The following is a 13,024-nucleotide window of genomic DNA, read 5'->3' on the forward strand; positions in this document are numbered from 1 at the left end:
CATATAATAATACAAGCCATAACTTAACATTATGGCATAAAAGCAGTTATTATACAGAACAAGCAAACGCAACATTAATTTATAACATGAAACTTTGAAGTGTGCTTTTAAAGTTATTGGTGTCAGTTATGCTTGTAATTAATGCGGGTAAGTTATTCCAATCTTTGCTCGTTTGGGGAAGAAATGAATATGAAAAGCCGACGGTGTTGCAGTGCGGGATGTTTACCTTTTGGCGGTGGTCAATGCGAGATGAAATGTATGGTGGCGGTTGAACAAAGATGGAACGTAAATATGTGTTGTGGCAGTAGATTTTATGGAAAAGACATATGCGAGATAGTTTTCTACGGGTTGATAGCAGTGGGAGGTGTAGGAGAGCTTTCATGTTAGTGACACTCGCAGTTCTTTGGTAGTTGGTGAGAATGAAACGGGCTGATCGATTCTGTATTGCTTCTAGAGACTGTATGAGGGTGTCATGGCCAGAGTCCCATACTGATGATGCGTACTCTATTTGTGGACGAATGTAAGTTGTGTACAATAAGAGTTTTAGCGATGATGGTGCTAGAGAAAATTTCCGACGAAAGTATCCCAGTGTACGAGTGGCCTTAGATGTTATGTGATAAATATGAGTTTTGATCACATAACATCTAAGGCCATATGCTGGGCGTTTCGTGTAACTGGAACCAAATAATAAAGATAGAGTGGCCCTCATTAAGCTAAGGAGACCAATGGTAACACTGTTCGCGGTAGTCTTGAGTTACTCAGCTATTTTTTGAGATGCGATTAGCTAATTAAGTTTAATTATGCACAATATAGATATTCCTTTTAGGACATAAGTTTTATTTGAGCAGTTATAGAGAAGGCTCAGAAACGGCAATGAAGTTGTTTTATTAACCCTATCTCTTACATTGTTCTTTTTTTCCGGGGTGTGAAGAAAGCCCGTGAAGCATTAAAAAAAAATTACGTACGTATCTGCGCTCTTGCTCATCTGGATGGCAGTTTGGTTCTATAGTTACGTGGAACAGCCGGTGTATAGCAATCGTCAGTTGTACCCTTTTCCCTCCCTGCTCCGTACCCCCTTTTTTGAAGCCTTGCCGATTTTCTTAGCAGTTTTTAATTGGGCACTATAACGACAGAGCGAAACGTTTTAGTGGAGCACCTCCGCGTCCCTTCAAGGCGCCACAACCATGGTGCACACGTAAGAAAAAACGTATATACTTTTCACACAGCGTGCAGAGCGTGAGAGTCGAAGATTTACGCAGTGCCAACCGAAGCAGAGTGCCCGGCGCGCGTGCTTCGCACCCTGACAGTTCTCCGCGCGCTCGAGGACTTCGGGAAAGTGTGGTCGGGCAGCGAAATATTGGCTCGCGAAAATGTCGCCTGCTTCCATTTCGAACGTCCCCGTGCGACACTTTGGGAAAAGGATGGATGCCACACCTCCCCCAACCCTCAGAGTACTCGCACTTCCAAAACCGGGGTCGCCCTTATTTACGCCACGCGTCTCGTAGCATAGCTGCGGCCGCACGAAGCCGCGTCGCCGCAGTTTTCAGCAGCGCTGTTAAAGCTGATACCGAGTCTCGGGCAACGCGACGAGGACTGCATTTGGGCATCGCTGGTGGCTTCGAAATTAATGCGCAGAACTCTGCCTCGGTTCGAGCGTTGCGGGTAAAGAGACGCGCATTGGTTGTACGCGCGATAGATGTGGCGGTTCTCGTCGTTTTGCTTTTGATTCTTTGGGGTGTATAGGGCACCGGGCTAACTTACGCTTGCTGCCCGTTCGCGGAGGCGATCGCCGAAATCTGGAGGATGTGAGACGTGCAAGTCGGATCCGCGCACAAGAAGGAGCCCGAGTGCGTCACGGGGCGCAGGTGGAACCATTCGGGCCTTTATTATGCAAGACGGCAGGGCGGGCAGCTTCCGCCGCAGTGCACGGAATCCGCAGCAAGGAGGCGGCGGCCGCACGGGACGCGCGTGCTCGTCGTCCCCTGCTCAGGATGCGGCACCTCAAAAATACCGGCTACCCGCGCGAGGGGAGAGGCCCGGGGAGTGGGTCCTTCGAGGAAGCACCACGTGTTTTTGTACAACGCTCGGCTCCGCAAGAACCTGCACTGGGAGACGAAGCGGTGGGGGCGCACCAGCGCGACGAGGGGGACCGGGATGGAAGTCCGTTGCAAGCGCGCCCCGCGTGCAGCTTCCGTTTGAAGAACATTCGTTCCATTTGCTTCTGCCTGTCACTGCTGCGCGGCCCTGTACTGGCTCAATGTCATGGGTGCCGATCGCGCGCCCTGCTTTTCAGCTGGCAGAGACTGCACACCCGCAAGAACAGTGCTGGTTTTCACATCAGCATGGCTACACCGGCGCCTCTATGTGCGGGAATGTGATATCCGCATTAATACGTGGATGTGGGTTCCGACGAATGCTAGTTGCCCTGCTAGAAAAAGGGGAATGGAAGGGCCCAATTTTCGTTAGTCACAACCGCATGAAGCCAAGAGACAACGAAGTCAGGGAAAACATAAGGGAAATTATTAGTTGTTTGAAGAGTGGAAATTATAACTAAATGGATATGAAAATGTATAAAGAAACAAACAAAAGAAAAACAAATTGCCGCTAGTTCGAGAACCCCAGAGAAAGTTACAGTGCAATTATGGATGAGGAAACCTCACGAGGCCTATCCGTGTGTGCCGAACGAAGGCGGATAGGTCTCGTGAGGTCTCGTGAAAAATCATGTCTAAGCAATCGCAAAGTGGAAGGCTATAAAAGCAGAATTCAAGAGAATGTAGAGACGCTTATTCTCATCGATTGAAGCGAGATAAAGCATGATCATAGGAACATCTAACTGTTTGATGTAAGCTTCTACTATGGACTGAAATTGCTATTCCGTCTGCTCCGACGGTTCGCGGTCGTTCAACGCCCCGCAGCCTGATCACGCCTAGGATTCTTTCATGAACGTCTGACCTGCGCATTATATCACTTTTCTTCAACTGTCACTCGGAACATGCTAGTGTTCGTATATGGAAAACTCCGTTGAAGGGTGTACTGCTAACCATACTGGACGCGCGTTTCCATTGCCGGGGATCAACGCACGGATTGCCAGCCGAATGGCTGCTGTATTTTTAACGAAACTTGGCCACCCTAGTGTGCACGCGCTACAAACAGCAGCACATTCTTGCGCTGAAAAATCATTGTGACTTCAGCAAAGGTTACGAGAACACATCAAACAAATCGCCGCTGGATCTTATTCTACAAACGAAGGTTAGTAATTATGGCTTCTATTCTCATCTTTCTTGGCTGCAGTAACTATCAAGCACATATCACCCACTGTGCTGTAAAGATAGCGCACTAAGCTTAGTGCGGCTGATACCTGCGGCTGAGGCAGTAGTTCAATTAAATTATGGGGTTTTACGTGCCAAAACCCCTTTCTGATTGTGAGGTACGCCGTAGTGGAGGACTCCGGAAATTTCGACCACCTGGGGTTCTTTAACGTGCACCTAAATCTAATTACACGGGTGCTTTTGCATTTCGCCCCCATCGAAATGCGGCCGCCTTGGCCGGGATTCGATCCCGCGACCTCGTGCTCAGCAGGCCAACACCATAGCCACTGAGCAACCACGGCGGGTCTGCTGCTGAGGCATAATTCCTCCGCAAACAGCGACACTAAAGCATGTTAAATAATAACGAAAAGGAAAGGAACACAAGCAGAACCGCGGGTTGCTTCACATGCTTCCTTTTGCTCACGCTGTGTAACAGCAAGTGTATCAAAATACTTTTCGTGTGTTTTTATTCTCGAAGAGTGCTATGCTGTTCGTAGCTGCATTTGGTAGCAGACAGCACACGCGCTGTTCTCATCATTTTTATAACGAACTTAGTGGCAGAGACAACACCATCAAAACCAAGCGACAGGAAGAAAACGCAAGAACATATGGCTAGAAACAACAGCGGCATAAAGGCATGTCACAACAAAGTTGTCAGAACATGCCGAAATAGCGCATACATTAACTATTAAGGTATGGTATGGTATCATGAACTTTATTTAATGTCCTGAAGATCAACCCTTAGGTTGACGCAGGCGGCTCTCACGTCGGGACAGTAAGGTTTAACCTTACCGCCGTATCGTGGGCCTTCTGGACGGCCTGTACTTGATCGAAAAGAACTCTATTGTGGACTCGCCGCCACCAGTCTCTCTCTTTGTCACAGTCTGTGAAAGTCACAGGACACTGCCAAAGCATGTGATCCAGAGTAATGATGCCATTACACTTCTCGCAATTGATTGGTACCTCTCTTTCAGGCTATAGCTTATTAATAAAGTTTGGACTTGGATAAGTTCTTGTCTGCAGCAGAGTCACCGCTTGAGCTCTATTGAGCTTAGCGTGTGGCACTGGGAATTCCCTTCTGTTCATGTAGTAATGCCTCGTGATTTCATTATATGTAAGTAATTGGGCCCTGTTCTCCTCCTGTACATTATTAAGGTCCTGGTCGCGTAGTGCACGGATAGTAAGTCCTCGTGCAGCTGCGTTAGCCATCTCGTTTATGTTCTTCCGAGATGGATCGACAGACCCCATGTGCGCAGGAAACCAGCGGATTTCGATCCCTTGGCTGTCCAACTCACCGATCAGCTGGGCAGCCCTTTTGGTTACAAAGCCATTGGTAAAGTGTCTAATAGCCATCTTAGAGTCACTGTAAATCTTCGTCCACTTATTATTCCTTAAAGCCAATGCTATCGCTACTTGTTCCGCGACTGTCGTGTCTTTAGTCATGATTGTAATAGCATCCCGAGTGAGACCATCTGCATCTACTACTACTGCCGTAAAGGCTTTCTTTCCTCTGACCCACGCAGCATCTACAAAAGCCGCATGTTCTCTGTCGTGTTCTATCTCTTGCAGGAGAGCTTTGGCCCTTGCCTTTCGTCTTTCCAGGTTGTGCACCGGGTGCATATTTTCAGGGGAAAGGGGTCGTCTTGATTATCTCCCTTATGCTGTCTTTTAGTTCTACTGTGCCTTCACCTGAAATTTTAGATTCGGTTGCGCACCACCCTACCTCTTCTAGTATTGCTCTACCTGGCCTTGTTCCAGAGAGCCTCTCTCTGTGGGCAATCTGCTGAGCTTCAATTATCTTGGCTATTGTGTTGTGGAGCCCCAGTTTCATTAATTTATTACCCGGCGTGTTAATCGGTAACCCCACTGTTGTTTTGACTAGCCTTTTAATTAATCTGTTCAACTTGTTTAGCTCTGTCTGTGTCCAACTGAGCATCCCAGCTATACATAGGAGAAGTGACACAAGGCGAAAGCGTGGACCAGTCTCATGGCGCTCTCCTCTCCCAGCCCTCTGTGTCTGTTAGTGATTCTCCTTAGCAGTCTTATTACCTCCACAGTCTTGCTTGTGATGTGTCGTATTGTTCTTCTGTTTGCCCCGTTTGCCTCCAGGAATAACCCTAAGGCTATAATGGATTCTACTTGCTTAACAGATTCGCCTGCCTTCGTGGTTAGTACTAACCTGGGTTCTTCCTCGGGAACATATCCCCTCGGTTTTCTACCCCTTCTTCTGTTCTTGAGTACAAGGAGTTCAGACTTATTAGCAGAGCATTTGAGTCCCATGTCTTCTAAAATAGACTCTACCTCATAAATGCTCTGCTGAAGTCTGCTTTCCGCATGTCCCATACTTCCTTCAGCGGTCCATATAGTCACATCGTCTGCATAAATGGTAAAGCGAATGCCCTCTATCCCTTTTATTCCCTTTGCCACTTTTGACATGGCCAGGTTGAAAAGCATAGGTGACAAGACCGGCCCTTGTGGCGTCCCTCTGTCACCGAGATCCATCTTCTTTGATTTAATATCCCCTAATCTAAGGTGAGCTGAACGATTGCCAAGAAAGGTTTTGACCACTTCATAGAGTTTTCTCCCCAATCCCAGTTCGGAAATCACTTCAAGTATTGCTCTATGCTTAATTCTGTCAAAAGCTTTTTCGACATCCAACCCCAAGAGAGCTCGAGTGTTTTTTGGTTTAGCTAATAGCAGTTTAACATGGCATCTTGTGTGGACAAGCCTGATCTAAAACCAATCAGATTGTGCGGTAGGATGTCATTGTCCACATATTTCGTTAACCTGTTCAATATGACATGCTCCATTGTCTTCCCTAGACATGATGTTAACGAAATTGGCCTCAGATTATCCAAGTTGAGTTGCTTGCCCGGCTTTGGTATTAAGACAGTACTGGCCGTCCTCCATTCTTCTGGATATACCCCATTTTTCCATAGTTCATTAATGTATGTGGTCAGATATTTTATTGATTCGTCGTCCAAATTCTTAAGCAATCTGTTAGAGATGCCATCCGGGCCAGCTGCTGACCTACTATTCAGATCATACAGTGCCGTGCGTACCTCACTTTCGGTGAATTCCTGATTCATATATTTGCATTCTACCCCTAAGTAATCGGGATAACTCACATCCTGATCCTCTTTCCTGAGGGGCAAGTATTTAGTAGCCAATCGCTCCATTATGCTCTCTGCGCTTGCAGTCTGACTTTCCTGGTGTACCAGTTTCGCCACTGCCGTACGTCTGTTCGATTTAGTGCCTTTTCTGTTGAGCAGATGCCTGAGCAGACTCCAATTGCCTCCACGTTTTATCCTTCCGTCTACACATTTACACACCTCATCCCATTTTTGTTTCTGCAGATATCGTGCGTGTTCCTCTATATTCTTATTGAGCTGAGCAATTCGTTTCCTAAGTCTCCTGTTTAAGCGTTGTGATTTCCATCTTTGTAAAACCGATTGCTTGGCTTCGATCAAATGCGCCAATCTACTATCAATTTGTTCGACCTCTTCCTCTGTCTATAGCCTTAGTTGCTGCATTCAAGTCGTCCCTAAGCTGGGCCACCCACTCTTGTAGTCTGATTCGCCCCTTTCTATCTGTGCCTGCTCTGTCCTTTCTGATTTTTCTAAGGTGATCCCAGTCTATGTAAGTGAAATGCTTTACCTCCACCCCCGTCGTTTCCACCATTATGTGTAGTATATAATGGTCGCTTCCTAGGTCCGTACCAGAGTTGATCCAGTCTGCCCTGGGTAAGTTATAAGTGAAGGATAAGTCCGGGGTAGTGTCCCTACACGTGGAACTGCCACACCTGGTAGGAAAGGTTGGGTCCGTGACAAGAGAAAGGCCTAAATCCATGGCGAGATGCCAGATTCCTTCCCCTTTCTTACTACTCCAGCGGTAACCCCAAGATTGGTGTGGGGCATTGAAGTCCCCTCCGATTATTAGTGGCGCAGTTTTGGCTACCCTCATGGCCTTATTAAAAATTCCTCTGAAGCTCTGTCTCATCTCTCTGGGACTGCTATATATGTTATGGCAAAACAAGCTCTCTTTTTGGGCGCCGGTGTGTCTTCTTCCTGGGTATTACTTCTACACACCGGCTTAGCTATTGCCACACTGCCGCTTTCTGTCTTCAACCCTTTTTTCATTTCCTGCATCTGCTGCTTAAGTTATTCATTTGCTTTCTTTAGTGATATAATCTCTCTGATCAGCTGTTCTACTCTGGCATCATTGCTTTGTTTCTGCGAGGCTAGCGCACCTGTGACTTTCACAGTACCGTTGACTTTCTCGGCCCAGGTCGCTCCTGGCTCCTTATTCTTGTTTGTCTTCAGCTCCTGCTCCTCGAAGCGCACCTGCGCCTCCCGAGACCTGGAACAGTTTCTTCCCCTCGATGTTGAGCGCTGTCTTGATCTTGATGTGCTTCTCGAGCGTGAGCGCCTTCCGGCGCCTGGAGGCGTTTCCTTTGTCGGTTGGGCCGATTCCATCTCGGTCTCCACTTTGGAGCGTTGTCTTCTTACTCTCACTACATATTGTATTTGGTACCGCTGCTTGCAAGCCCTGTCACCTGTGGGGTGATCTTCACCGCAGAACTTGCATTTGGGAGAGCAGATATGAGCCTCCCCTGGGTCTTGCATACCACATCCCCTGCACTGCACAACATCAGGTGTTGGACAAACGTCTGAGCTGTGTCCGATTCTTCCATATGCGCAACATACGTCAAATTGCTTTCTGTACAAATAGCACCTCACGAGGGTTGACCCATATTTGATGAAGCTGGGCACCCTGAATCCGTCGAAAAGCACAATAACCGAGCCCGTAGCTTTGATACATTGTGCAGCCAACGCCGTTGCGTTGTATTCATGCACAATCTTTTTCGTGATCACACTCTGATTGTCATTGAGGTTCACTCTTCTAATAACCCCCTTGCACGTAGAGTGGGGGGGGGGGGGCTGTTTCATAAGCGCTTACTTCATATTCTGCCTCCATGATCGTAACGGACTTCATTCTCACATACCTTTCAGCATGAGAGGAGTCCCGTGTACTAACCACCACGATATTCTGTGTGAAGTTGGGGCAGACGATGTCTTCCTTCGCTTGGTCTGCTGTAAGTCCGGCTGCCTCGACGATCGCTTCTTTAATAGCTGTGCTGACCTTGTTCAGGTTGAGGCCTCCCCGAGGCCTAACGATTTTCCTGTGCTCCTCCGGCAGTTGCGGCATTCTTGCGGCAGCTTAGTCGATCCCGCTATATTGCGGGGCCAATCTTATGTAGGTCAGAGTGGTCACTGCATCATCTGCAAGAGTATCCGCATTCTCTCTGACCCTTGATTCTAAGCACCCATCTGGCCAATGATGCATTGTCGCGCCTTCAGGTGCATTCCCTTATAGAGACAGTCATTCTGTCGCTACATAGCAACCAAGCAACAGATCGGGTGAGATATGTAGTAGGCAGGCAATAATATCCCTATTAACGAAATAAATGCAATACCTTAGTAGTTCTTTCGTGCTTTAGTTCGGCATGCTATGCCATCTTTATTGTGGCATGCCGTTGTTCTTTGCCACGTGTTTGATTTTTGTACTTAGTTTTGGCAGCATTCATTTTGTCCATTTCCGTTGTACATATAAGCATTTGGTTTTCAAATAGCAAATATGTTTTGATGACAGAGAATGTCCTGTCTGTTCCTTTCTGTTTTGCCCTTGTCTTGTGCTACGAAAATTGGCTATGAATCCACTCCAACTCGCCCACCTATCTGTCCTTTTGCAATGTGCTGCTGTTTTTGAGCCATGTTGGTGCTGCAGTACGTCAATGCATGTACCTCTCCAAACTCAGTCTGAAATTGCATTCCAGTCAGGCACAGAGAAATAAGAGAAGATAGCAAGTAGGGCACATGCAAGGTGAGGTAGTTCGTCAATAACGAGAGAAAATACCTTGGATTTTGCTTCTTTTTATACTTTTCTTTCTTTCTTTCTTTCTTTCTTTCTTTCTTTCTTTCTTTCTTTCTTTCTTTCTTTCTTTCTTTCTTTTGGGCTTGTCGATGGGACATGCCGGTGTGACATGCAGCAGACCCTAGAACAACGTAAGAAGAGCGATCCTGGGCCTGTATTCACAAAAAAGCTCTTATGCTGGAAATGTCCGTATGGAACATTTCAGCCAATCCTGATGCTAAACATACTAATGAAGGCGGCCAGCCAATGGCAAATCACATTTACAAACGAAAAGCTATGTCAATATGGCCCCGGGCGTTCACACTAATTCGCAATTTGCAATTTACGACCGCATGTGTGGGAACAATATTTGGAGATTTCTGTAGAGTATAGATCCGAAAAAGCTACTTAACCTGGTGACCAATGTAACCAATATTGTGAAGCAGGTCTTTACATTTCCGGAAGAACCGCACACTTGCGGGTTTGTAGGCTAAATTTCGTGCGCTAAGCTTGGCATAACAAACTGCTATATACCGTTGGCATTTGCAAGCTTTCGCGCATGGCGCATATGAAACGATCACTGCTTATTACGTTTTACAAGCTCTGGGCAGCGACGACGACTCGTGTAAGCCAGTCAGTAACGATAGTCGGTTGCGCGTTAAAAAGAGGGGAGGGAGGTTCGCTCGCTACTAATGCTTCCGTGGTGATTTTATTCAGTCGGCATCGCGCGGAGCCGGGCTATCAGAGACGGACACTCGAGGCGCCATTCTTCTAGCTGTTTTTTTCTTATTGGCTGTGGCGACCCCATACCTTTACCTGCGCTGCACGGAGTCTGTGAGATGGTAACGGCTCCAACTATAGTGGCTTGGCTTTGTGAACTCAACCGACACGTTGAGTTCATTTGTTTACGTCCCTCACTGCAACGGCAACACTGTGGGGAACAGGTTAGGTAATTTACAGGAACAAACTCTGCCCGGTTATGGTCGAACTCAAACCACGTGTTCATAACTACGCGCATATATAATATACGCTGCTTAACAAAAGATGTCTTCACAACAACATTGCGCGGAACTTTAAACGTAGTCGGATATTCACAGCAACGGTACGCAGCAAAACAATTTCATTGCATTTTGCTTCAACTTTCTTTTTGTGTGTGTCGTCCTCACGAACGCTGCCTCCTCCTCGCGACTACGTGGCACTTTCATTCGCGCGCGTCGTCGTCGCTGCCCCAGCACGCGGGAAGCAAAAGGAGAGCGCGCGCACCAAGGTTGGCGAACTCCGAAGAATGGCGTTCCTCAGCAAAAGCGCCGCCGCTGACAGGGGAGACTGTCGCGGACGATCCCCGGCGGCAAGGATTCGACGACGCTGTCGCGTTGAGAGCGGGATATTTTCGAGTATGATCCGCGACTGTCGCGAAAGCGCGTCAGCTGCACGGCTGCGCCGCGAGGGCTGTTGTGTCGCCCAGCCGTGAAGCGCTGCGCAGCGACAAGTGCGACAACACTCGCTTGCGAAATCGCACGCCGCAGCGCTCGGAGACGGCACGCGTCACGTCGGGCCGCTGACCTTGCAGGCGGCCGCTGAAGAACCCAAGGCTCTGCCCTCGGCTGCTCGAATTCGAGCGGCCAGAAGAGGAGCTTAGCCGCCAAGGGTTACGTGGCGCAAGTGGGCGAGATTCACCTTCCAGAGCTTGTGAGAGGGCATGCGAATAAGCACACCGCCAACCTGATGCCAAGCTAGTCGAGCCGCGCATTTAAATGTTAGCATGAACGATGACCGCCAGAAAGCGCGCCATATCGTAGAGCAGCTGATCTGCAGGCTTCCAGAAACGAGATACAACGGTCCTGAGTGACGTAACTGCTCGAACTGCACAACTTCCGACGGTTATGATAATTATTTTAGAAAACATGAGTCAGTTCCTCTCATTCGCTTTCCTAGTGCGAGGGAGGCGGGATAGTGTTTCATATATGCGAAGTTGGTCGGGCTGGGCCCTTCCGCGTCCTCCCCCCTCTCCCTCCCCCTACACACACAAAGAAAAGAAAAAAAAACTTTGCTTGTTTGCTGCCGTATAAAGCAAGATATGCAGCCCACTTCACATAAGTCAGTATCATAATTTTGTCGAGGACTCCGGTATGCAGCCGCCACACATCACTAGTTTCTACCAATTAGCGGTCGCTTGTACACTGCTGAAATGAGCCCAACATAAATGCCTGCACGCCTAACTTTGACGCCGATAGTTCTCTTTCTTGCGCTTAAGTACTCTCCTACAAATACAAGAGTAAACGTACTGGGGATAAATTTTCACTTATGGTCAATTTATAAGGACCTTATTTTCAAGCGGTGGCGGATTCCCTGGTAATCTTAATTTGCGTTGCAGAGTTTACGATGCATATGTGACTTACTCCGCGAGGCTTGCTGACGTTAAACTTCGTGCTTCGCCCCCCCCCCCCCTCCAAAGAAAGAAGAAACTTTACTAAACCACGCGTAGTCACGACATTTCCCATCGGCTCGTTAACACGCTAACCCAGCGGCCGAAATCATTACTTAACCGGGTCATGACAAAACTAATCTCTGCATGGAATCACAAACCAAAGGGCACGGGCCGCCTAGAACAGTGCGCCGCCGTGAACAGAATGCCAGGAAGCGTCGCCCGGCCCCCTTTCCATCGGCACGATGTAACGGGGAGAAATCGCGGAAAATAAGAACCGAAAAAGAGGGACAGACGATCGCCCTGATGAAATGAAAGAACAATCGGCGGGCACTGATTCCAGCCGGCCGCATACGGCGTACCTCAAAGGCGAAGCTACCATAACACACGCGTTATTTATGGTGCGCGCCCGATCACAACTTATAGCGGCTGGGGGAGCCGTCTGCACCACTCCTCCTCGTTCACACCCCGCGAGTCCCAAAATGTTTTAATAATCACCCGCCGAGGAAGAGGCGACGCAGAGGGACCTTCCTCGCCCACCCGCGCCCCGACGGTCCCTGATCATCGCCGCACGCGGGGTCGGCGAGACGCGCAGCCGTCGTCGACGAGAAGACAAAGATGGGGCGAGCCTCAAGTGGCGGAGGATATTGGACCGATGCCCGCACCCCCCTCCTCGTCCCCGTGACGGCACCGTCGACAATTGGGAATTAACCGCGCCCTCCCGTCCAGGCAGCTCCTCCTCTCCCGGGCTCCATCAATTCCAGTTAGGGACCCTGCCGCGCTCCGAGGTCCAGATTGAGCTTTGCAGCGTCTTCCCGATAAATTGGCGCCGCTGCCGACGCCGAAGCGCCTGGCCGCGGCGTGCGCTTCGAACAACGATGCGCTCGGCTCGGTGCGGCGAAGCGTGGCATCGGGGGCAGTCGACACAGCTCCGGCTCTCTAAAATGCACACCCGGGCCACACTAGAGTGCCCTCGCGGAAATCGCACTGACGTCATCTGTATGGCTCCTGACACTGAACGAGTGCCCGAATTCTAAATGTCGAGAATGATACGCAGTCTGCTCGGCTCTACCTTCCAGAGCAACCACATGCATAGTATTCACATAAGTGAGAACAATTCACGTAAGTCAGGCAGACTACTAATCCATAAACCATAAATCCATAAGCCAGAGTTTGACGAGCTACCAAATTTTATCACAAAAGCTACTGAATTTCATTGTTATACCTAAATAAACGGCTATCGTGAGTGACAGTACAGCTGACTACACAGCATCAGGATGGCTTACTGGCAACAGCTACTACAGGAAACAACCAGTGTATAACGGCAAGAGGCAGCGAGAGAACAAGGACGAGACCAAAAGGCAGTTGCGCCTACAAC

General features: G+C 48.7%; 1 protein-coding gene across 1 annotated transcript in view; it reads right to left on the reverse strand.

The window, feature by feature from the left end:
* Positions 1–13,024, reverse strand: part of LOC142566095 (uncharacterized) — a 155,032-nt gene that overhangs the window by 65,780 nt on the left and 76,228 nt on the right. The gene's annotated exons all lie outside the window — the stretch shown is intronic.

Source organism: Dermacentor variabilis, unplaced genomic scaffold (assembly GCF_050947875.1).
Source record: "Dermacentor variabilis isolate Ectoservices unplaced genomic scaffold, ASM5094787v1 scaffold_12, whole genome shotgun sequence".
Classification (NCBI taxonomy): Eukaryota; Metazoa; Arthropoda; class Arachnida; order Ixodida; family Ixodidae; genus Dermacentor; species Dermacentor variabilis.